Source organism: Anopheles funestus, chromosome 3RL (assembly GCF_943734845.2).
Source record: "Anopheles funestus chromosome 3RL, idAnoFuneDA-416_04, whole genome shotgun sequence".
In the NCBI taxonomy this organism is placed as follows: Eukaryota; Metazoa; Arthropoda; class Insecta; order Diptera; family Culicidae; genus Anopheles; species Anopheles funestus.
Window position 1 is genome coordinate 10134564 of NC_064599.1, and position 25902 is coordinate 10160465.

At 43.4% G+C, this 25902-nt stretch overlaps 1 protein-coding gene across 1 annotated transcript in view; it reads left to right on the plus strand.

The window, feature by feature from the left end:
* Positions 1–4891: 4891 nt before the first annotated feature.
* LOC125771280 (ecdysone-induced protein 74EF) overlaps positions 4892–25902 on the plus strand; it is a 218097-nt gene continuing 197086 nt past the window's right edge. The window contains exon 1 of the mRNA XM_049441748.1: positions 4892–6793. The gene's annotated coding sequence lies outside the window, so the exon portion shown is untranslated. The remainder of the gene's footprint in view (positions 6794–25902) is intronic.

The following is a 25902-nucleotide window of genomic DNA, read 5'->3' on the forward strand; positions in this document are numbered from 1 at the left end:
GTGGTAGAGTTTCGTGTGATGTTTGATCGTGGTCGATCTAGCGAACCGGTCGGTTGGATTAGATCGGTTTTTTATGAGCGAAATGAAAGTACATGGATAGCAGAAATATAATTTGCAAAATGGGTATTAAACCATTTGGAACTAATAGGAATAATGGCAAGGTAATAAAGCAAAAACCTCTTTCAAGTATTGAACGAATTGGAAATTTTAAATATATTTCTTTTACAGTTTTCGAGTAAATTTATTGGAAAATTTTAACTACAAATAAGAATTTAAATAAATTTAAAAATTTCCACTAAAAGTACTTCAATTATGTCATGGGTGGTACGACGTACAGGAACTCCCATCGACCATCAACATATTCTTGGGGTCTTTGAATAGTGTTAATACTACAATTGCTTTAATATGAAATTGAAAGTTATTCAGAGTACTCAAAGCCTTTCTAAAGTTTGCATGATTTTTTGTTGGTTTGCTAAAATTTCACGCACTCACCCCCCGTAAAACCCACACGGATTAAACTAATGCTCGAATTAATTATCAACTTTGTTACTCGCCCCCCCAAAACCATTCGATAAAAGCCGCCTAATGTTTAATGTTTTACGAAAGATTTATGCTCGCGTGCATGCCAACCGTCCACGGACACACCAGTTTGCCTTCGCTTTCCTTTATCACGTGGGCGTTGTAAAACCCACGGGAGGTATCATTGCATGCGCTACGCTACGAATCGACCTAAGGCGACCAAAGCGATCGGTTTGATTTTCACGATCGGGAAACTATTGTACGGGGTAATGCTCTCCTTTTTCTTTGGGGGGAAGGTAGTTGAATCACATGGACATGATGCTGGTGCTGGTGCCTTTCTAATGTTTCCTCCCGAATGGAACCAGTGCCAGTGCAAGTTTGGGCGAGGGTTTACGTAGATATTGTTGCTATTTTTAGCCAACATCCTTAAATGTGCAACATGCTGTCGGAAATAGTTGGAAATGGCCAAACGAGAAACATATCGCGGTGGGGATGGTTATGCGATTATCCCATTCCCAAGCAATCGGTTATCAGTGTCATCGATCTGATGTGGCTGTGGGAGCAAAGAAAGCATAAAAACAAAATCACATCGGATTTCCAGTATGACGTCGTGTTCGGAAGGGCAAGGAAAAAATGCAAATTCCTTCGCTTTTTCCTGTTGCCATTTTGTTTCGTTCCTTCCTACTGTCTCACTCCATCTCTATTACTATTTTACCACTTCCACTGCCGTAGCCGGGTGGTTCGGGTGGCCATTGGCCCCAAAAGTGCTTCCAAACTCCCTTACTCCCCCCCCCCCTTGCCGCATATCTATTCACACTCGTGCACAACATAATGTTCATGTGGACGGGTTCGTCGTCTGCATCGCTATTTCCATCAGTTTAGGCTTTTGCAGAAGGTTTGGCCCGAACGAGATTACACCGTCCATGGTTTATTGGCACGAGAGTGAAATAATTTCACTTTTCTCCAGCATGTTTTCTATGGCTTTCTCTCCCACCGGCACCAGGGTAGGCGGCGTTGCACTCGTTGCCTTTAGGTTGGCTCGTTTTTGTTGTTGTTGCTTCTCTTTCCTTCCCTCTGAGGTTTTTTTTGCCGTGTTCCCCCAACTGCTACAGTGCAGTGGCCCCTGCTGAGAAGTGCACCGGTTTTTGAGTGCAGTTCTTTGGCAATTTTTTCCCCTTCTTCCCGTACGCCTTCGCCTTTCACGCTGCTGTGGTGTTGGCTTTGGTTAGATGGAATGGTTGCAGCCGGGAGTGCCCTCCAACCACCTTCCGCCATCGGTTGCATCGGAGTGCCTATTCTATTGCCATCTTTTTGCCGACAATTTGCTTAACCAACGCCGAGATTCGTCCGGTGTCGGTGGCTTTGTCTATTGTGTGCAGTACACTTTTCGTAATATAATAGATCCCGTTGCACCTCGGGCAACCGCTTATGGGGCCGGGTTGGCCGGCTTACCGTTTTTGCCATTGCACACCGTTCCCGATTGCGGTTGCGAACAAACAGCGAGCGATCACTTTTGCTACTCGAGCGTACTGCCGCTAATGTGTGGTATGATGATCATCGAAGGTAAGAGTAAAGACTTTCCGTACCGTGAAGATGCTATTGCTGGACGGAAGACGTCGTAGAGCAGCGTAGTACGCTGAAGTTGAAGGCAGGGACGGGGAACCAAACAACATCTCCGGAGTGAGTAACCGGAGGCCCCTGGCCCGGGTAACCACATTTGAGCGAGAAAGTTGTTTGGGGTTTAACGAGTTCAGCCAACATAAGCCCGCGTGGGGCATTGAACTTGAGGCTTAAACTGTAACGGTCGCATCGGTTGCATCGGTTTGTTGCAGGTATTCACCGATTCGACACAGGAAGTGCTTGAAGATGGTAATAGCAAAGGAAAAACATTCGAAGGAAATTATTACAACACTGATAAGGAGATTGAAATGACGAATTAACAAACAATCTAAAGATAGATACAAAATGTATAATATGAAGTATAAAGTATCGTGTTTAGGAGCGGCACGGTGGTGCATGTGATAAACGGCGTCGGACCACGCGGAAGGATCGGGTTCAAATCCCATCCGGAAATCCCATAGTAAGCCAGAAATGGCCGGCGTGACCTGTAAGGTCGTTAGAAAGCCAAGAAGAAGAGTGAGAGACTAAAGATCGAATCCCATCTGATCAAAATTAAATTTATTTAGAAGCTAAAATTAGTTTTAATATAATTGTTAAACCAACCACATCGCATTCTTGACTGTTTATCGTTATTTTAAAATTTATTATTTCTCGTCTTCCAAGTGCCACCGAACCATAGCCACTAAATTTATGTTTTGCGTAAAATCACACTGGAAATGACTTACATGTTTCCTGTACCTTCTCTATTTGTATGTTAAAATGTTTAAAAAATACCAACCAATCGACCAGAGGTACTACTTAACCAAAAAAAAAAAATAGTGAACTTGAAGCTTAACAGTGCTGTGCGTCTTTCGCTCGCGGTCAGGGCAATTATGCAAGATCAACCATAATAACGCCTTGTGCGCGAGGATCCTTTAACGGTTCGGTGACGATAGCCTTCAGAAAACAAGTGTGCGGGTGTCGGGTTTTTTAGCTTCAATGGTTTCCAACACCTGCAGCGCCGTGCCACTGTTACCATGCTGTGCTGGTACGATCGGTAGCGATTTATTTATTTCCGCTTTTTAATTGAAGGTTTTTTGTTTTGGTATGGTGTTTCTGCTTTATTTTATCTGTGTCTTCTAGCAGGTGGTTTTTTGCTTGTTTAACAAAGGAGGTATCTTGTTTGAACCAATTATTTGTTGATTACCTAAGAGGACGTTTGGAAAAGATGTTTGTGGTGTCCTCTTTTTGGTTTACAGATGAATGTTTAGGGATTGATGCTAATATTGTGAAATTCCCTGTAAGTATCTCTGTGATCTTTCCGAGTTTTGTATAGCGGATCTACAATTATTAATATTCAATACTTCTTTCCAGCACTGAACGAACGCAAAAGTAGGTCAAGCTGTTGGTGATTCACTGCAACGGACCGAAGATGATACTCCCGTCTATAAAAAAAACTACTAGCCGGAAAGAAAGATGTTCTTCAAAACGGCTTAAGAGGAGAAGGCACACCGTAACGGACGCTTAGCCAATTGGCCATTTACGTCGGGGAGTCGCTGGACTTGAAGTATACTCGTGCTGTAAGTGAGAGATCATTAGCACCCTTCACCGTGGACACCCTGCTCCGTCCACCTTCGATATCCAGTTTTCCAACACTCCAGCTCCACTGTTACTCTCGTTTGGTCGGGTGAATGAAGAAATAGGAAAGTTCAATAACATTTCCCTTTCTCCGGTAGCGGTCCCGGTTTCGTTGAACTTTTCCGGCCGTACGTTGTCGTTGCGATCGGGGTTCAATGGCGGAAAACGCTCGCTCACCGCACCGTAGAGAAATGAACCATTTTCCATCCGGCCGCTCGTGAACGGACGCTCAGCGGTTTGTTGGTTTTTCACCTCTCGCGTGGGTTACTCACTCGTAGTCATGCTGTCAGTGAGAAGCGTGGGGAGAAAAGCGTGCGAAAAGTTTGAATTCATTTTGCAACGGTGAGAGAGCATAGTTTTATGCTCGCGAATGCATGTAGGCAGGGTTGATTAAATTATGTTGCTTTTTCATTAAATTTACACATAATATTATGTATGTACTAATCATATAAAAATTCCCAAAGATTAGTTGCAAAAAAGAATCGAACATTATGTCATTATTTTTATCACGAGACATTATTTCGTTAGAAAAGTAATGTGAAAGGAATGGATCAAAATTGTATAATTCTCAAAATTCTTATATACTATTACTTTGATTCATTGGCCAGTGATTCAACTACTCTAATGGACACAAGACGTGAAACTCACCATCTTTTTGAATAAAAGCACTACCACCATCAACGACTCACGGTGAGCAGGTTCTATTCAAAAACCCCTGCAAATCAGCTCACATCTCGCTGGGAGCGAACGCGTGTGCGTGAGAGAGAGAAAGAGAAACATTGATTCGGTAGTGTTGCACTATGGGATCATTGCTTTTACTAAATTTTAAGCGGACAAGATACTAGTTATAGTAGACAAACGAATTCATGTTCTTCATCTATCAAAGCTATGTAGCAATAAAGGAATGGCTCCCGATAATAGTTGTTTTTATGCAGTTCTATCTACTTCATTATTTCAGTGAAAAACGATATTATTATACATGATATCACAATTAAAATATAATTATTTTCCAACAACTTTTTCTTATCAAAAATCACTCATGACAACAGTGTATAAAATTAACATAAATTTATTTTAGTATCCCCACAATGTTTTTTCGCAAGAATAATTTAAAATGAAATTGTAGCCTCCCGATCGCCCATAGTGTAGTGGGGGTAAATGCAAACGCAAGTCGCTCGGCCATTCATCGACGCACACACGATTCCAAGCACTTCTTTTGTGACTTTCCGTTCGCGTTGACGCGTATTTCCCGTAACCCGCGTGTAGTTCGAAGAGCGGAAAAACGCGTGCTTTTCGGGTTTTTGTTTGTGCTTTTTCCCGCGTGCACCCCGTGCGCGCCGTGTGTTTTGTGTTGCGTGCGCGATCGCGTCCGATTTCGGTTTTTCGATTGCAATTTTGAGTCGGTTTTTATTCGCGCGTGTGTTTTTATTGCCGTGTGTACGTGTGTGTTTCATTTATCTCCCTGTCCTGCAGGACACTGTCGGTACGGGAGTAGTTCGATAAGTTGCAACGATTTGTCACAGTGTATGTGGCGTCGCTTTGTTAGTGGCAATGATCACTAAACTCTGGTGATACGCTTCCTCATTTGCAAGGTGGATCATTAAAAAAGGATAAAATTCTATTTGTTTCACACAAGAAAACAAAAGAAGATAGTGAAAGTGATTGGCCTCTAGCTCGGAACGGGGGACCACCCGGAAAGGGTGCGACAGTAACCGCAGATAGAGTGCAGTAACGGGTGAGAGAGAGAGCGACGGGTGGTGACACTTTTGTCCGCTCAAAGATAATAAGCAGTGTGATAGCATCGTGTAGTTTGTTGACGGAGTGCAAAATAAAAAAAAAGCTAAAAAAATACTAATAATTGCTGCCCACGTGTTTGTTTGATGCGCGCTGATTTAACTACAACAGTGAGTGCCTTATGTTGTAAAATTGAACGTGACGCAAGAAAAGTGTTCTTAAACCCTTCATCACAATATACCCGCCAAAAAGCAAAGCAAGTGCAATTGTAAAGTGACAAAACAAAAGAAGCTGTTGCAGCTGTGCTTGTGCCAGATTTGGAAGAGAAAAGTGCAGAAAATCTAATTCCAATCGCCAACGCAGCCGCCCACTACCACCGTTCTTTTTGACGGACGACTTGTGACTCGTCGCAGCCATTCGACTTCTCGGCCAAGATCATCCGCAGCATAATTGGTTGGTGTTCATAATTGTCCTCGAATAAATCATTGCAGCACCGTGTTTGCCTCGATCGCCTGTTTGAAGGCAAAAGGAAAAGGCAAATAGTTGTGAAAATCGAGAGTGAAAAGCTAGCAAGGAAAAATAACAAACACCGATCAAAGGAAAAAAAGTGCGTGCGTTACATTGCGCATCGTTACATCGGCATCATTCGGTGCAGGTGTGTTGTTCGGCTAACGCAAATGAAAATAATGATTATCATCGAAAGAGCAATCATACGCTAAGATAAGTTGCAGCACCCCATCGACAACGAAAACCATTTCCAGTGGTTTTCAAAATCAATGCCTCGAGTGTGAAGTGCATTTTCCGAGTGTTTGTACTTGTGTATGTGTGTGTATGTATGTGCGCTTTTTGAACGGCTCAGTATCGGGAAGGGAAAGAGTTTCCCTGAGCTGGCGATCTCACACTGGGCCGGGGCTTAGTGTTTGAAGCACTCGAGCACTGAAGTGTGATTTTAAGGTGCGTTCAACAATTTCCGTGCTTTTATCCGTCGAGGAAAACATCTTCCGGGAAAAATAGTTTTGTTTGAGTAACAAAAAAAAAAGGGTGGCCAAGTGTGGATCAGTATCGATTGAAGCAAAATTCACTCTCGAAACGAGTAAAACGGTGTGATACTGTGAATGGTTGAGAAGGAGTAGAACATCCGAAGGACGAGACTACACAATAGGAAAAAAAGAAGCAAAAATCATTTTGGATTACGCACTCTCTCTCTCTCTCTCTGACACACACGAAAGGATTATTCTCATAAATTACTCGGTTTTGGATTATAATGCGGAAGCAGAAAAATCTGTCGTCGATTGGATGCAAGGTAAGTCGGTACAACAGTCACGATAGACATGTGTATTATTTAATCTCCCAACTAAATCCAACAAAGCTAACCTATAGCTTAGTAGAATATTTTTAAATTATTTAAAAAAAACCAACTCACCTTCAACATCCTTTCCGCCATTTTGTTGCGCCCCAACCAACCCAAAACAACATCCACAAAGGATACGCAAACGCATCGCAACACTGATAACAAAATGTAAATGTATTCAGCGCTAATCATGCGTGAGACGTCTACACAAATACATCCGGCATATTCGTTCCGTGTATGTTTTGTGAAAACCCCGTTAACGTGTGCGTTAGATGTTACGAAATCCTAATAACATGCACTATTTAATTCATTCTACACAAAGGCCATCTTTTCACGGTGATCCTTTAACGGATGGGTTATTCAGATAAAAAAGGTGGCTTAAACATAACCGTTTTTTAAATTGATAAGAGCAATGAATATGGATGTATTAAAGGCCCACCTCATAATCGTCGTGAAGGTCTTTTTAAAAGATACTAATTACTTCTTTAAGCAAACAATTTTTGCACATTCCATACAGTTTGTACTAAAGGAAATACGAAGAATGATCAGCCAAGGTTACGGAAGTGGTAGGAACGCTTTTGATGATAGCGGATATCCTGCGGATATGCTGTGATGCACGGAAACCTTTCGGTCTGACATTTATAGGTGTTTTATTTTATTCAATTTTAATTATCACTCCAAGGTAGTTGACCATGAAATATTTTTTTTTATTATCGGAATATAAATGATCGGTTGTCACTTTTTTATATGTGGCCGTGCCTCTTTTCATTGTGGTATTGTACATTTACAGGCGTCCCCCGAGTTACGACTGTATTTGGGACCGAAAAAAGAGCTCAAAGCAGGACGTAAGTCGAAATCGTCGTAAGTCGAGAATACATCGTTTAGATCCATACGTAGAGAGTCGGAAACTTATTTATAGAGGAAAAAATAATCAAGAAATCGTTTTGAATTGTAAATTAATTAATCTTTCTAATTTCTATTCAATATTTCCTTAAAATATTTATCGAGAATGTATAAGTTTTTCCATTAATTTAATTTTTATATTCAGAGAAGAATATTAATTTTTACCGGTTGCTGGTAAAAATTAAAAAACTGACAATTTGAACAAAATAACAACTGTCAACTGTCAAGATCAAAATCGTCGTATCTGCGAATCGTCGTATCTCGAGGGGGTCGTAACTCGGGGGACGCCTGTACTGATATTTGTGTAAGTTACTTCTTGTAAATGCAATAAAATCTTTATCCAACAAAAGAGACACTATTTTTAGTATTTACTAAACGAAACGGCCATTTGTCTGGTCCATCTCGTCCAGTAACGTTTTTTTCTCTCTCTCTTGCGATTTTCACACCAATCGGGCGCGATTGTGCGAGTCGTTTTGTTGGCCACGAGCATGGTCGCTTCACGGTCGAAGGTCAGGGTGTTCCATACACGTTTAGCCTTCTCCACGATTTAGCGCTTAGTTTTTGCCCGTGTCTAGCACCCTTGCCAATAGACCGATCGTTGGATCAAATCGAAGTCAAAATAGTATTTAATTTTTAGCAGCAGTTTTGGAATGGAATACGATTGTAGATCGTGTAATGGATATGGCCGTAGCAATAAATCTGCGCTTGTTTGCAGATAGAAACTTCCTAGTTTTCTAAAATAAAAAATAAACACATAATTTATTTCGCAAATTATTGTCGTTTTTAGCAAAGGATCAGTTTTCCTTATGGTAAAGGAATGTCGTTAAATCGATCGCAAAACGTGTTGCAACCGCAAAATGCCTTATTCATAGGTAAACGATCAGCTTTTAACGGCCAAGGGGGTATATTAACGGGGGTTTTCGCACCCCGATAAGCAAACCTATCACGGTGGCACAATCTTTAGGGCAATTAGCTAAATCGTATCCTTCATGAAAAATTCGCCTCCAACGACCCAATGTCACCGGGTGTAAGCGAAAGGCGAAGACTAAAACAACGTCGTCGTCAAGCAGGTGAGCCGACGGTAGGAAGATGTGTATCAATAAATGTGTTTAGCGTTTGACAGCTGATTGACAGTCCGACCCACCTTTTACTCGATCCACTTCCCTCATCCCCCCACCCCCGCCCACCCCATGCAGGATGGTATACGAAAATCTCGTCATGCTACTCGATCGTCTAGCCTCGTGATCGTGACCTCGAGGCACTTTTGTAAACGTTCTGTAGAGGGTTTTGCGAATGAAGGATTGATTTAACTCCCCTCCCGACAAAAAAGAAAAACAAAAAGAACCACAACGACAACATCAACAAAAAAACTAAATCAAAAAATCCTCCACCAGGGGCACGGCCTTGAGAGTTTGCAAGATCGTCACGGCTCCGTATCGCGGCTGTGCTTTTGCCATCGATGTCGATCGTAGTGGCGAACACACGCACACCACCACGCAGGGGGGGGCGCAGTTTGTCGATGCGAAATAAAACCGACCCGACTGTGATGAATTTTCCGACCGGCGGATTTCCTTTTCCTGTGCCACGGTTTTTTGGAATCTCAGCTCGACATTGAAAATCTGCATTTTTATGTTTAATGCTTCCCGCCGTCCGTTACCTTGCGCGGTAGGGGAGAGGACGGGAAGGTGTGAGATCAAATATGCTAAAATGCGTCACGAAACAAACATAAAAATGGTCAAAATAAACGTCCAATTGAATATTTCCATATTTTATTTGTTCACGGATGGAGTGTGGAATCGTCCAAATCGGGTGGAAGTAGACGGAAAGGATTTTATAAGTTTGTATTGTTTTGCTGAATTGATGCGTGAGAATGTTTGAAATTTTCATTGGTTTAAGTATGGAAAAGAGACGGGGGAAAAACACACGGATCCATACTCACTTCAGGCTTTGTAGTAAAGAGTCACAAAAAAAGGTTTCACGGTGTTAATTAGCGCTCAGTTTTTGAGGTCTTGTGAGGTATTTTCACGAGAAACTTTTCACGGTCTAATGTGAAGAAGTTCGAGGTCAGTAGTGCATCTTCCTGTCCGACGCGACCGATGATGTCAGGATAATAATGAGTAAATTAATGCACAAGATGTATTGAATCAATGCCGAAAAGAATGTGTATTAGGCAGAGTGTCTGTGTTCCAACGGCGTATTTCTTCGCCGAGCCTAACGCCTAACAGCGGTATGTTTGGACAAGTGCAGAAGGTACCTCGCTTTGTTCAGATGTACCCTAACTAATGGCACCAAAGAAGAGAAGTAACACTAATTCTCGATCGTATCTAATGTCTGGTAAATATTGCGATTCTATCGATACAATATCACAGTGAAGTTGGATGCACGGTGTTATCAAAAACGGTCATTGACTGTCTGTAAAGCTAGCAAAACAACGCCATTAAATACAGACAGGAAATGGATAATACAAAGTAAGTTGAATCAATATTATTCTAAGTAATACACTTGAGTAACATTTACATAACGCTTCCCATACACAAATAGATCCACGTGCGAAGTTTTTAAAAATTACCAAACTATTGGTGATGTCACCAAGCCGCGCTGAGATGCATAAATTGGGAAAAAAATTGCAACTTTACGTTTTACGTTGTTTTCTGTCGGTACGCGTCAAATTTTCGCTAATGGGTAATAAACTTACGCTAGAACTTGCGCTATGCGTAACTGCATTTTTTTGTAGTGCCTCGTAAATCGCAAACACGAGCCATTCGCTCAAAAACGCTCACCAGCACGATCTTCAATTCCCGGAAGCGGATCGTTTCGATCCTTTCCGTCCCGCGTGTTCTACACAACCCACACGAACGGTGATGCTGGCGGGGCCCAAGTTACCCTCCAAAAATAGGGGAGCAAAACTTCAATCTTCACCCACCTCTTCCCTAGTGAGCTACAGATTAGCAAACGTGCTGGAGAAAATTTCGCATATTCAAATATGGCAAAAGAAAATAAAACGTGTACACACCACACCGTACGTTAAAAACGCAAAAGCAGTGCAACAGAATTTTGTTTAACGAAATCAGTACGATGGTTGTGTAGAGGAAGAGCTGGTGCAAGGGAATGGCGGAAAAATAAGGGAAACCATATTACGTTGGCAAAATGTTAAATTTTAGTTCGGCCCAGTGCGGCACGCGGCATCTGTTTATATGCAAAAAGCACGTCGCCGTCGATGTTACACGAGCGACGAAGTAAAAGTTTTTCCTACATCTCGCGCATCAGAGGTTGGTAGGGCCTGGGGACTTGCGATTCCCACCCGACCTCTTCCCTTCTTTTTGATGGCATAAAAACGTTTTACCTAACAATCAAGTCGAAAGGCGACTAATAAATAATAGTTTCTACTATAATACTTCGTCACTTACACATGTGAAGTTATAGAGAAAATCACATGTTTGACAGTGGGATTTGAACTCATACCATTAATGTTCTTGATTATCATTCAAGCACTCTAACCACTAGACTATCGAGACTCACAAATGAAGAGTCGCTCATTTATCTTCATATTCTCCCCGGTCCGTTACGGGCAACTCACCGATCGGGAAGTTCATTGGAATGGCAATGGAATATTGTGTAATTATTTCACTAGTAACTGATCCTTTTTTTCCAACGAACTGATATATGATGTAATAATATTTAGAGACTTCAAGCGTATAGGCGTACAGCGGGCATACACTGTTGCACGTGGGGTGCAAGGTTCGAGCACTCAGAAGTGCATCGTTGGGTTAGTTCGACGAGGGCATCAAGTGTTCAAGAGTGCAAAACTTCTCCCATTTTGCCGCAATGTCACCCGGTTCGTGAGTGACCGCGGAAGGCTACGGTGGAAGGTTATTATGTATTATGAGTCCAGAAGTCCTTTCATAATTGTGTGGTTTGTCTTGGTACAAATCGTATAATACAATGCGGGCTTGTTTAGCAAAATAAAAAAAAGGCATAGTTCACTCTGTTGCTTGACAACACTAGCCACAATAATTGTATAAAAGTTTGACTATTTATGTAATAATTCTAATGACAGCTATCAAAACAGTTTGCATCCATAACCTCTGTGTAGCACATTCCTCGATTCCTATCAGCTCTATCAATTGCTACAATTGTTTGTTATATTTTTGTATTTTTTTTTGCATCTGCCTGCCACTTGCCTTCCCACCGAGCGAGCTTCATCTCAGAATACTTGCATACGCCATTACCCTAACGAGCTTGAGTCATATGCGATACGATTCTAAGACCTTCCGCGTACGCCATATGCGGCAACGGCTCAATGCAATCGCTAAACTTCAGAATGCATACGGGCCACGCAGCGTTGGTCGGATTAGCATAATCGATAGACTACTGCCACTATCAGACGAGGTGTGAGCGTCATGAAGGTACCCGGCACTCTCTGGTGTAGGTGTCGGAAGTGCGGGGGTCTCGGCTTGCACACAGATCTCATCGCGTCCGTGTTGGGGTAGGTTGTGAACTCCACGAGATGTGGCGACCTCCGACAGCCGGAGAGGGCCACTAGCTTTTATATGGTTTAGGTTGCCACACGCGGTTGTACCGAACGGTTCCGCGCTAGGAAATTATAGACGAGCGTGAGTCGCTTAACCAATGGACCGAGCCGTGCGCGATTGGAAGGGAAGCGACGGGATATCGCTTTCGATCATGAGACACGGGTCGGTGTGCTAGCCAGTGTCGCCAGAGCTGTCACATTAATTAAGCTATTAATTGATTGCAAGGAGACAATCCGCGCTGCTTAGCTTTGCTGGATGGAGAAGGAAGAGCTGGACCGAAATTACTTCCACCTAAGGGTAATTTGCATAAGTGTGATCCTAATCTTGATTTTATCTCTCGTGCAGTACTGCACCAGACCGAGAGTACCGCAGGTGTAAAGCAGTCGAGACGTGGAATAAATTACTTGCTGAACACAAAGTAGACAAGTGTGGTAAGATGTGCCGCTTTATTTGATACTTTGACTGGATCTAGAGTGTGTGAGGTGGAAGACGAGGCTTTACGATGCCGATAGTTCTTGACATCTGCAGAATGTTCGCAAATAACGGATCGGGTATATGTATATCTCGCCCAAAATATACTTCCCGGACGCTCGAGCTGCTCGACATCGACGCTGGACGATGTCCAAGTAGTATTTTATCGCATTTCATTATTCTCTAACTGTAACGAACAAATCGATCCAGTGCTCTGTTCTTTTTTGCAGATGCGCACATATATGTGTCCATTAGTGTAGAAGGCCGTCTCATCGTCTCTTTGTCTTTTCTTCCTGATGGTGGGGTCCTATGCGCGCGCGCTCTAAGCACGAAACAAATCGTGCCCGACCTTCAAATCGATATACTATTTACTAACTATTGCCACACTATTTCTACTTGCATCCGTCTCACTGCGTACTATAGTTTGTGGCGCTTCTCTAGTGACAAGTGTGTTGCGCGGGAGAAATGTGTGCGCACTGGCCTTGAGACTTACGCCCTCTTTCTTTCTAGAAATTGCACGCCATGCAAACTTACAACCGACTGCTCGGGCTGCGGCTGTGGTGTGAGTTTAATACGTTCAAGTTGTTACAAGCTGCTGAATGTTACATCTGCGGTAGTAGATCGATGGGATGAGTGTAAGATATTAGGCGTGGACGAAGACTAGATATTTTACATTCCCTCACGGTTCGCACGACGTCTAAAATGCCCAAACCAGGGTGGAAGTTACAGACAGCGTTGGACTGTGAGGGCGTACTTGGTGGTGGATTGGCGCAATTTGTTGGATCGTAAAACGCACATCCTCCCCCCGGGCGCAGAACGCTACCCCCCGACTAGTAAAGACATTAAAACTAGCTCTGTGGTACGCGTGCATGCATATGGTTGCAGGTCGCAGAAATGCATCACCGGACGGACGATCTCGGATCGCACTCGGAACAAAACAAACGCCCAGTTCGTGAAGATAAACGAATAAATAACGATATCTCTTTGCCGTTTCGCTTGTTGTTGTTAGCACAAAGAACGAACTTGACGGCTGATGACGACGGCCCTGCGGTAGATTGGGACCTGTCTAGTGGTGGAAGTCGCAATAAATAGCGTACGGATGTGTTGCGCTCCTGGTGTACACATACCTTCATCGAGCGTTTGTAAATAATCTGTCTAGCGTCTGATGAGTTCACGATAATCACGGTGTAGAAGGATTACGATGGAGGACACGGTGCATCATGACATGCTGGAAAATGTTGGAAAAGTTACCGATGCAGGTTTGGCCTCCAATTTCGTTTGGGAACTTCGAGAATTTATGTTTCAAAGCATGCGGGACAACGACGATGTTGTATTTTCCACAAGCATCAGTTTACTCCGTTTCGATAATTTGTAAATAAGACGCTTCAATAGTGTCTAGCAGTAATTGTTTCAAACTCAAATCCATTTATCCTAATTGATGGCTGTGTGCCACCGTGCACTGTTCCTGCATACAATACGGCTAACCTTACACCTAACCTTCCTTCATGCTCACCCCGTTCTAGCATCACGCTAGCGCAGTGCAGTGCGTTCAATTAACCGTGAAGTACAAGTACGTGTTCGGCTGCGTGCACCGATCGCACCCCCCACTGGTGCACCATTTTGCGTTTTGCGATCGAGTTTATCATACTTTTATCACCACAGCGTACTTCCGGGGGGCTCCCGTGACCCTGTGCCCACGTGCAGTGAGGCCCTTCTCGGGTGTGCAAAAAAACAAAACCCCGCATCGGATCGGAGGGATGTAAAGTCGTCGGAAAGCGGAAGCATCATGCCGTTAGACGAGTGATAACCTCGGTGCGTGTTGTACTGGATGTTACTGTGGTTGGCATGCTATTTTTGTGCTGCCAATTGTGTGTAAAGAGCAGTGCTCACAACGATCAAATCGGGAGATACTGCATGTGTAAGGCACCTTTGTGCTCTAGTTCTGATTTCTGGGCGATAAAGATGATCACTGAAGTTGGATGTTTGCTAAGCATATTATCAGTGTGAAGAAAATTTTTAATAGCTGGTTTCTAAACGCATTCAATTAAAGTTTCTAACAGGTATTACGTTGTACGAAGTTACCATAATGTCAATTTCGAAAATAATATTCGACCACCTACAATAGATGGAAGAACTCTATAAAAAGTATAGATTCCCATCCATAACGCACTGCAATGCTTCGAACCGGCACGCTTCTGTGTGCTCTCATCTAATCTTATCGGATAGTTGCCAAGGTGAAGCCTGACCGTATACCATCGCCGAGTGCGCGAGCTCCTCCACTATTGGAAATTGATCGCCTCGCGCACTCGCGCTAAGTGGAGGACGACCTTCGTCTGCCTTGTGGAGCTGCGCACCAAAAAAAAAACCGGAGGCTACTACAGTGTACCACCGTTTATTGATAAGCATATGACCGTGAATTCTGGTACGTCGCAGTCTTTCGATGCCTTTCGGCGTGCTAATCAGTGCGTCCAAAATGGCAGGCTTGTAGTGTGGACGATAGTTTCGTAATTGGATTAGACGTTTTTTTGAAACACATGCTGGGCATTTAGAATGCCTTCCGAGATTCTGTGGTCAAGGTGAATAATTTTAAACGATGGTAAAATATTTGTTATTCTTCGTTCGGACAAGGTGGTGTAATTCCAAGATTTCTTGGTGTTTCCTGGAAAATTGAGCTTTCTCAAAAATAGACACTAAATGTCAGATCTTTGATACTAATCCAAATATTGAAGTGTCGCTACTATGAATAGGAAACATACACTACATTAGTAGGCCTCATTTCTGACTAATCAGATATCTAGGCCATCCTTCACTTGAAAACTCAACAGCAAACTTCGACACATCTGATCACCCAAGAATTAAACGAAACCGTTCGGATAGTGTTGGTGCGGCTTTAGAACCATAACAAAACAATCGTTCAACAGCAACAAACCCGTACGGTGTAAAGTAGCACAAATTCAACCGCATTCGGTGAAGGCGATGGAAAAACAATTTGCAGAACTCAGCACAAATTCTTCGATCATTGGAGGTTCCAAGCTGTGTTTGACCGACATGTACCACCATTGGCAAATATATTGGTGACAATTGTCACCATTTCTGCGCGGTGTCAGCATGGTTTGTTGAAAATCTGGGCTACCTGAAAAAGAGGTTTTGCCGTTCCCGAGGTTGGGTTGTTCCAGTAGCATAATTAGCGAAGCAAAAACAATTCACCATCTAGTGCCATTTACTCAATCACTCTGATTTGGTGTGGAATTGTTTTTGTCCAATTCAAGACGATGTAAAACCGAACGCTGTTTGAAGGATGAGTTTCGGAAAAAATATATTTGCACAAAATGGTCGTCTTTCAGCTTGTTGCTTTACGTCACATGAAAGGATTAACTACAGAAAAAAAACAAAAGCGAAAGAAATGGGACTACTGTTGGTAGGTAAACAGTCCTACTAAATTCTCCCCCATATCTAGCAAATGGTCACCGTGCACAGATGATCTTATTGTGGCGCGTACGCGTTCTACACCCCCCAGGTGACCGCATTTGGCCTTACGGTTGACCGGCTTCTACATGACGATGATTGATCTTCTCTTTGTTTGACAGTCGCGTAGATCCTCTTCTCAACGGAAAGGAACGGTCCTTTGGGGTCCCTTTTTGGCGGTGGTCAGGTTTTACTCGGTTGACTCAATTTACCGCACTCGGCAGAATGCCCGGCCGGAGGATATCCGTTGGAAAGTGATGAAGAATGGTTTCACGTTGGTTTCGTTTATGACCCATTTTTCCACCCAGTGGGTTAATTGGTTTTCAACCCGATTTCGGCACCGATTGCGTACATCTATTGCATTTTTGGTAAAATGTGGAAGAAAATGAAGAGTGTTCTAGATTTGTCGACGCTTCAGTCAGCAATTCGTCTCGCGATTAGTCAGCTGAATTGCACGCCGTAAGAATGAAGATGGCGACTGATGAGCAGGTTTTCTTGTAAATAGGATGAGGAATCCCAATTGATATTTGATATTTGACAGGTTCAAGTTCGAGTTAACATAGAAACATTCTTAGTACACTGTAGCGAGAATTCCTGGTAGACAATTCCTCAACAAAAACATCCACTTCTTTTGTCTAAACTGTTATCTCATATCGAGCAGAGCTATTCTGCCGTTAAGTGTGATCTTGTGGTAGATATATTAGCATTAGCGAGGAAAAAGAAAAAAAGGATCAACCGCACGAGCTAGACGTTAGTCCCCTCCCCGACTGCTTTAACGCTAGCTAATTACAACGTACTGCAGCCACGCATTTGCGATAATTGGCGGTTTCGCTGGGTGATATGTTTAAAAATAACATCAAACCAGATGATCGCTATCGCCGTTTTTGCACCGAGGGCGTACAGTGCGAAACAGATGTTACAGATGGCCTTGATGAAAAAGGTTTCCGCCCGCTGATTTGTTTGAACGGGCGTATGTAGCGAGAAATCAAAATATTATTATTTAATTACCGACCCAACCCGCTTGGATGCTCGCTTGGGTTACGCGTGTACGAAACGGAATGGAGCGCGCATATTGCTAGTTTATGATACAGCCGTACAGCGAAGCGAAGCCAAATTAAATGCTCAAACATTTGTCATTTTGCATCGGAGGTTTAACTAATCGAGCGGCTGTAGGCAGCTACATTGTTCGGCATCTTCCGTTTTTCCCCCTCAAGCGTCTCAAGTTGCCATCTTGTCTGCTGTCTGTAGCTTCTTTTCGCATCGCCATGAGACCAAGATTCGTACAACAACGAGATGCGGAAGAATGAAGTGATCGAGCGAGCGAGCGAGCAAGAAACGTATATAGAGAGGCTCCAAAAAACTTTCGACTGAACTTGACCTAAAAACCCAACGGCATTGTCCGTTTGTGTGTGTTTGTATGTCACCAAGTGCGCCAAAAATTCCCACTACACGCCATCATCACGGTTGGACGATTAGCAATTGACAGTTGTTGACAGAAAAGGGAAGGAGAACGGTGGGAGATATAAGGAGGATAGGATAGTTTTCTTCTGTTCGGTCCCCTGGCTCAAATGGTTCAATTGTTTTCATTTCGTTTTGTCCCCATGCCAAAAAAGCAGCAATGTCTAGCCCGGTATGGATGCGTTCCGTCGGTTCTTTCATTCGCCGGTTTCGCTGCACTGGCATTCGTCACAGACCAGGGCCGTTCCGCTAGTGTCACGTGAGTTTGGCGTTTCCTTGATTGTCTGGCGGAGGTGTAGACTCCCTCCTTAGGGGGAAGTGTCATTTAGTGTGGAGCGACAAACCCAAGGATCTCGTGCCGTGGCACTAATAGGTGAAATAGACTTTGCCATAGAAGACCCTGAAAAAAAGCTCGTTCGTTAACTTCAAGTTCACGTTGCGAATCTGAGTCATAAAGACAACGCTGTCAAAAGTACCTCCACCTGTCGAGTTTTGGGTGCTGTATCCGCAGGTGTTACCTTAAAGCTATGCAAGTTACGTTTGAGGTTGAAACCAGTTTCAACTAACCCAAGTACACGACCCAAGTTCGGGCCCCCGGGGTGCTCTTGCGACTTGCTCCTAGTTTTTGTGAAAGTCGGCGAGAACTGTGAACCGACAAACAGCTGATACGGAAGAAGAGAAAGTCTAATCCAAACACGAAGAAAAAGAAAAGATTGGGAAGCTGGCCGAATACACTGATAGCCAAACTCGACGGAGAACTCAACCTTGACCCAATTGTGTATGGGCGACAGAGAACGAGAGAGAGAGAGAGAGAGAGAAGAGAGTGAGAGATAAAAATGGAGAGGAAAGACACAAACTGCAAATGGAGGAGTAAATTTGACAAAATCGTTGTGCGTCACTTGTGCAAATAGTCCAATGTGTTGGGTGCCTCTATCAGTGACGATAGATTGTTCAAGTTTGTTTTAGGCCGTTGTGATGTTCCTTTTGGGCGGTGGATCATAGATTTATTGGTTTGCTTTGCTACACCATAAGGTAAATGTCAATGTTTGCAATAGTACAGGAGGTCATGCATAGACATTGAGAGTCCTTGAGGTATTCCTTGAGGTACATCAACGAATTTAAATTTGACTCCAAGAGTATTTGGAGTATTGGATACGAACTCTAAACGAAAGTAACAAAATATAACATTATTAATGGAGATAGAGGAGATAGGTCTGGACACCTCCAGATCTTCCGTTAAGCTATGACTTCAAGAGGTTAATTCATCCGTATCTTGAAATGGGCTGTATCGACCAATATAAATCTTCTACTACAGACAAAGATCATGAATTAGCTCAAGAAAACTATTGCTGTATTTCTGTGAGGTATGCGATCTTCCGTTAATGTCGCCTCCTGATGTTAATGATTTGGACATATTACTGGAGAACGAACTGCGAGAAGTGTACAGTATCGCTTAGAGTTTCACTCATGTTTTGCACGCTTACACTCGTCACATGAACAACGAGTGTACCAACACTCAAAAAAAGGAACAGACCAAGCCGATTAAAATTAGAACACCCGTCCGGCGTACCAGAAAGGGGGTTCTACAATCTGGGAGCCTCACCAGGGCACCCCGGGTGTGTGACGGTGGGGAAAGTTTATTTTTGTGATTCGCAACTAATTTGCTCAGCAGATGAGCCATATGGTGGGCCGGGAGCCGATGGTTCGGGTGTGCAGTTCGCAAAGGTACGATTAAGGATGGTATTTATTTCCCTTTCGACGGCCTGTGGTGTGGCGACTTTTGTTGCAAATAAATATATCGAGGTCACACCGCACATCCTATCCGGGATGTACGGCAAGTACGGGCTGCGTTCTAGTACATAATCTAGTACTAGTAATAACCGTATATTACGTTACATGAGCTGCGCCATCATTAAACAAGGCGACCTGCTAGGGAGGAACTGCGTTCGCATCGGTGCGAAATCGCTAGACAAGGGTGCGCTTGATGAAAGTGGTCTGAAATACACTTTTCGTTGTGACCTATGACCATGTTTGTTGCGATAGTTGTGCGATTTATTTGCATGCCGAAAGGAGAACGGAAGATGAATTCTATTTCTCAGTTGTAATAAAATGAAGCAAAATAAAACAGACAGCAGGCAAACTTCGGATGTGGTAGTGGAGTCTGGTTTGGCGGTTTGTAAAGCAAAGATGATTATCTACTTTGTCTAGTTCGACGTCTATGGTTGGGCGGTTGGTTGGAGCGATAAAGCAGGGAGAGGACACTAGCAGGGAGGGTTTTTATTTTTAGCAAAACTCAAAAATGGGTCAGTGTATTTTTAACTCATGATACAGTATGATCATACGATTTGGAATGGGCTGTGAAAGATGCTTCAGCTTATAACCGAAAGAAGCTGTTCTTCTCAAGGACATTTGATCCAGCTATTCGTTTCGGTGTTATCAGCGAAACTTGCAAAAAAGTTTGAAGTTTTTGTACAAATAATAAATCCGTTTTCTCTTTCTTACAGGTACGCAGAACGAGGAGTTATTGAAGGACTACGGAGACGTTATTAAAATAACGTCCATTATCGCTTGGTTCATTAGCACATCTTTACGTGACTCTTTTCCAATGGTAGGAAATTTATGTAACTTTTGATTAATGTCCACCACCATTATCTATTAACACGCGGTGTCTGTTGCGAGTGTTGCGAGTGCTTCTGACTTCTGCTGCGACACGTACAAGATCCACCACTGCGACACGCGGGCACCCCGAATACACGCATTCAAATTATGCAATCGACCGTATGCCGAAGACGATGTCTTTGCGAAGTGTCTCCATTGGTCACCTGGGCGAACCTTGAGGATTTCGCCCGTCAACTTGCGCAAGGCAACTTGAACTTGACTAATCGTTTCGTGTCCATGTGTGTTCATCCGATAGCCCTTCGGGCATTTTTTTTATTTTGATTTTGGCCGCGATCTTCCCCAGACAATCCAGTGCAGACCGGTAGTGTGGACACGGGACCAGTTCGCAGTATCTCGCACCAGTATCTGACGATACCTGGGGTCGGTTCATTTTCTGCAAAAAACCGTTCGTGCAGTACATAAAGGACACGTATCGCATTAGTTGATGAAGTTACCCGCAGGCGATAGTGCTTCCAAATAAGGAGTCAATCCTAGTCTATACTCGCTTCGTGCGAAGGTGCGGTGCGTATCGACATGTTCACCCTGAAGTACGGATACGCGTGTGTTCGGTTTGGGTTGTTCGATACGATCGTTGCAAAGTTGCTGAAGCTTGATGGTCAAACGGCAATGGCAAAAGGGAAATGGATGTCTTGTGATCCTTGCACTTGAGCGTGCTGGAGGCTTCATCTGAATTGTACCAGAATTATCACAATCGGACTGATGGGCCGAAGTCAAATTAATGAGGTGAAGGGATAGTAACTCCACACACACACCGAGAAACCAAAAGCTGACATTTCACTTATGTCATGATTACAGAAACTACCTGAACTGAAAGTCGCATAATTTCCAAGATCTCGTAATTCAGACAGACATTGAAACAAGCCCCGCTGTGAATGGTCGCGATGAGTTCCTTTCCATAAACACACCATTGCGGCTGTTCAAGATCTTGCATATGTCTGATTACGTATCGGTATGTCTACCGTCACTCTCCACCTACCAGCCATGCGTACGGTCTTGCATAGCTCATAAAGTCCATTCATACCTTCGATCGGGAACTTCGATCTCGCTCAGCGACAAATCGACGTACACACACACACACCTTGTGCAAAGGTGCAAGCGAAATAGCAAGCAAGCGGCCGCGAAAAACTCACCCCCTATGTAGTAGAGTACGTATCGGCGTGTCTTGCGCATCGCCGCGTCAACCTTTACCAATGCAACTGTCCGCCCCCCCCCCCCCCGCCCTCTCCCTACATCATTCCTACTATAATACCAACGCACCAACGTTCGACCTAAACTCTCCACCCCTCCCAGACTCGCTTCAACATTTGCCGGAAGATGAACGGCAGTCGAAGCGAGAGAAGGAGCGTAAGAGAGAGCGAGAGATCAGTCGAACTACGGTGTTGGTATGAATTTTATTTTTCAATGTAAGGTAACCCTGGCCTGCTATTGAAATTTAAAAGTGTGTTAAGTTTAAATTTTCCACCCCACTCGCATCTACCACCGCGGTGGAGGTTTCCATCCCACCTTCAGCGTCACCGTCATCAGCAGCGCGCGTTCGCATGATCATGATCACCATCATGATGATCCTCGTCATCATGGCAGCAGCAGTTTGGCGGTCTTCCTCGTGCACGCTGGGTGCAGATGTGTCTGTTGTCTGTTCGCAACACGCGTGGCGAGATCGCGTTTCATTGTGGCGCTCACCACCACACCGAAAAGGGGTTGCAGCGCAATGCGCGATACGAAGGCGTTTTTCGTTGGCGGCTTTTGGCGCCGATGCCCTTCGTTTTTGGCTCGGCCTGAACACGCGGTACCTCCGCCCGCGGGGGGGGGGGGGGGGGGGGGGGGGGTGGATAGTTTATGTACTGTCCGGGGCTAGTCTTTGCAATGTGATACGCATATATGAAGCCGGGGGAAGAAGAAGGTTGGTAGCTGTATACGTCATCGTTTGATCGACGCGAGAGTAAGAGCATGATCGCTAATAGGGAGACCACCAAACCGAACGCTTTGAATTGAATGTTGAGGTGTTTTAATTACGGTGAACATGGAAATGGAATTCGATTCTTCTCATGTTCGGAGGATGTTTGATTGGGTTGTAAGATGTTCCGCGATGTCAATGGTGGAGAAGCCCTTCCTTACACCGAGTAGTGCGAACATTAACAAGTGCGTTGGCAAGCATAGCATTCCATTGTTTGTTCAGTGATGCTTATGCTTCACATGCTTCACAGGGCAGTTGCTACGGCTACGAAGCTCAAGGTAAACGCTTGGCCTTCGCACACTGGTATGGCCTGGACGGCGAACCTCAAGAACGTTGCATTGCTGGAGCATCGTGACCTTGGTGGCCAGACTTTGAAAAGGTTTTTTGATGATCAGTAGGTTACTCGTCCGAACAGCTTGAATCCCTTGACCGATTGGTTTAGTTGCTTAGCGTTGCTATTCACCTTGAGCTAGGTCCGATCGCTACTTCCTACTACTGCAACTTCCTTAAGAAGTCATGTTTTAATTAAAAGTTCGGTTGAAACTCCGGTTGACGTCTAAGCTTCTGTAGACGTCTTAGACGTTAGACGTTTGGAATTACTTGCCTTTATATATACTTCTTTCTAGGCTTCTGTAGATGTCTTAGACGTTAGACATTTGGAATGCCTAGACGTTAGACGTTTGGAATTACTTGCCAAACAACATTTTTGCTTTGGTAAGAGGTTAGATTCCGAGTACTGGCTGGTACTCCTCCAATCCCCGTTTTAGGGGGTTCCATTATTGAATTTTATATTCGTATAAAGTGTAGCGATTTAAAGTAAAACATAAATTTCCATCTGATATCATCTTTGAGTCCCCTTAACGAACGTTGAACCTGTTTTTGCTTGATTTCACCACCGTCTCTGTTTGTCTGCTTGGGGGTTTTTTTGCAGAAGATGATACCAACGCTTCCGCAAACGCTCGATATCGATAGATATTCCGACCGATCGGCATATCATATTAAGTTTCGCATCCCAAAGAAAGCAGCCAGTTAAACAAATCCTCTTCACCTTTAAATCACACTTCAACCACGAAACCATAGAGAGTTTTCGGACACGTTGAGTTCAATGCTCGATCACATATTCCAGAAGAGGACGAACAAAAAAAAACATGATCATAATTTTTTGATCATATCGAGACACACCTGTATGAAAATGAAAGGAAAATCACACCATCCTAAAACCCCCCGTATGAACCGGGTCAAAAATGAATCGATAGCGAGGATTTTACTTTCTTTCTCATTAGCTACGGGTGAAATGGAAATTTGTATATTTGGATATCGTTCGCCTTTTTTTTCTCTCTCGCTCAATGCTTTGGGATCTATTTTTAACCTTCTTTTTTTGCCAAACGAAATGTTTCACTGCTCTTTTGGGCGTTGAAGCTGCATCATCACGCTAATGCAAACTGAAAGCGATATGATGGTTCAATCGAACGAAAGTGAATTTGAGTGGTTGATTGACTGGTGGAGAGAGATGTGAAGTGATTAGATGAGCTATTGTTGGTTTACTTAATTAAAAAACTACACACATTTTGAGCGATGTTTACGGTTAACGGTGCGGTAAAGATGATTTGATATTTAAAGATTATCGAATTGCGTTTTGTAAAAAAAGAAGTATTTTGTATTAAATTGAAAATATATTTTTTTAAACAACTAATATTAAATATTTTATAAAACTATTGTAAAAAAGGTTATTTTCTATTTTTTGCAATATTCATATATTTCAAACCTTCAACACAAATGTTAGACAAACCTCAAGAGAACCGTTTCAGTGGGAGAAAGAAGCAGCGGAGTCCGAAAAGCCAAGGTTTTATCCACGCACTTTTGACCAAACCTTGTCCTGCCCGTAGCAGCAACCTAATGCCATCGTCTACCAAATTGTAAGAGGCACCCGAAAAGGGTAGAATAAAAGAGACGGAAAGTATGATTTTAAAACTCGCGCACTCAAGCCAGAAGAGGAAACACAGTCAGTGAAATCAATGTGCAATGTAAATCGAACCGTTGTTTGCTGGTTCGAGTGAAGAAAGAAGTAAAGAAAAAACATTTTAATTGACAAAACAACTACACGCTTTGACATTAAGCGCGTCGAAGCGAGACAAACCGATGCTCCACCAAAAAAAGTGCGTGAGGTGCGTAATGGGGAGGCCAAACCCCGAAGAGGCAGCAATAGAAGAATTGGTGGTAGGGGATGCTCCATTGTTGCTGGAAGGCGCCACCCGCCCGGACCCGAATTCGAGCGCGCACAACTTTCGTTTGTTTTGTGATTTCGCTTTCGGAATTTTACAGTCAAATTCGCGCAACGCCTTTCGGTGTTGCTTTGGCTCCCTTGAGTATATGTAAAAAAATAAATAAATAACTCACCATATCACCGTATCAATACAAGGTATCACTCCTTACCCAAAACATTAAACTACTTTCATCTTTTTTGATCATCTTATTGTGCGTAAAAAAAAGAGTGTACTTAGGTGCAGGTAATGTTTGCGTTACCTTTACGCCTTGACGCCTTTTGCGCCTGGTACTCTTTGCGTGTTTTTCTTGCGGGCCGGGTTGGGGGAAGGGAGGGGAGGGATTCCCGCATGGGTTCATGTTGTGCTGACTGTTGCTCAGTCCGGTTTGTTTGTTTTTTTGTTCAGCTCCCGGTTGCCCTCGGACGGTTCGAACATCACCACATAAATGGCATTAGCCATGGCCTACATATTTTGCGGCTGGGGTTATCCTGCAGCATTTATGTTTCTTTTTCTTCCGCAAAACTTCGATGTGGTATGTATAGTTTCCTGTTCAAAAAAAAAAAAAGGTTGCAAAAAATTGCATTCGTAATAAGTATCATTTTTCTTATAATGTTAAAAGAATTGCATACATTCAGGCGTGAACGAAGTATTAAATAAATTTAATATCTGTCACACAAAGTCATTGTACGTTTTCTGCTAAAATTATTTGTTTTTTTATTTTTTTTTTTGTATCTTTATGATCTGTACTTAAATGCTCGCGAAATTCCCGATTTCAGCCGATACAACCATGACCTTGGCAAGCGTGATCAACAGCATCAGAACCGAATGACCTTGTAAGCGATCCGCTTCGACTCACACTGCTTTTATGGCTGATTTGCATTCCGGTTCCTGCAATTATCAAGGACAACGGAAACGGTCCACTAGCTAAACCGGGCGGAAACGGAGCAAAATCAGATAACAAGCGAGATCGAGCGCACCATTTCCCAAACAAGGTGTGATGTTGACAATTCGCTTCATGCATCATCTACCATGTCCTGTGCGTTCCTTAACGTCCCTTCCGATCCGGGTGTCCTTCCAGAGAAGGATGAACCCGAGTGCGTGGAGCTTTCGATTATGGTTGATCACTGCAATTGTGCTCCAGACGAGCGATTGAGATGCGAGTGCATCGTTACATCAATCACGTGCGAACGATGGAAATCAACCCAGACCGTTGCTAGACAGATGATCGTGTGTCGATCGGATCGGAGGCTGTCAGCATTCTTGATGAATGCGTGTTCAGTTTGGGAGTGTGTTTTTTCATGTTTCAATGCTTTAAATTTTTTTTTAATTTTACAC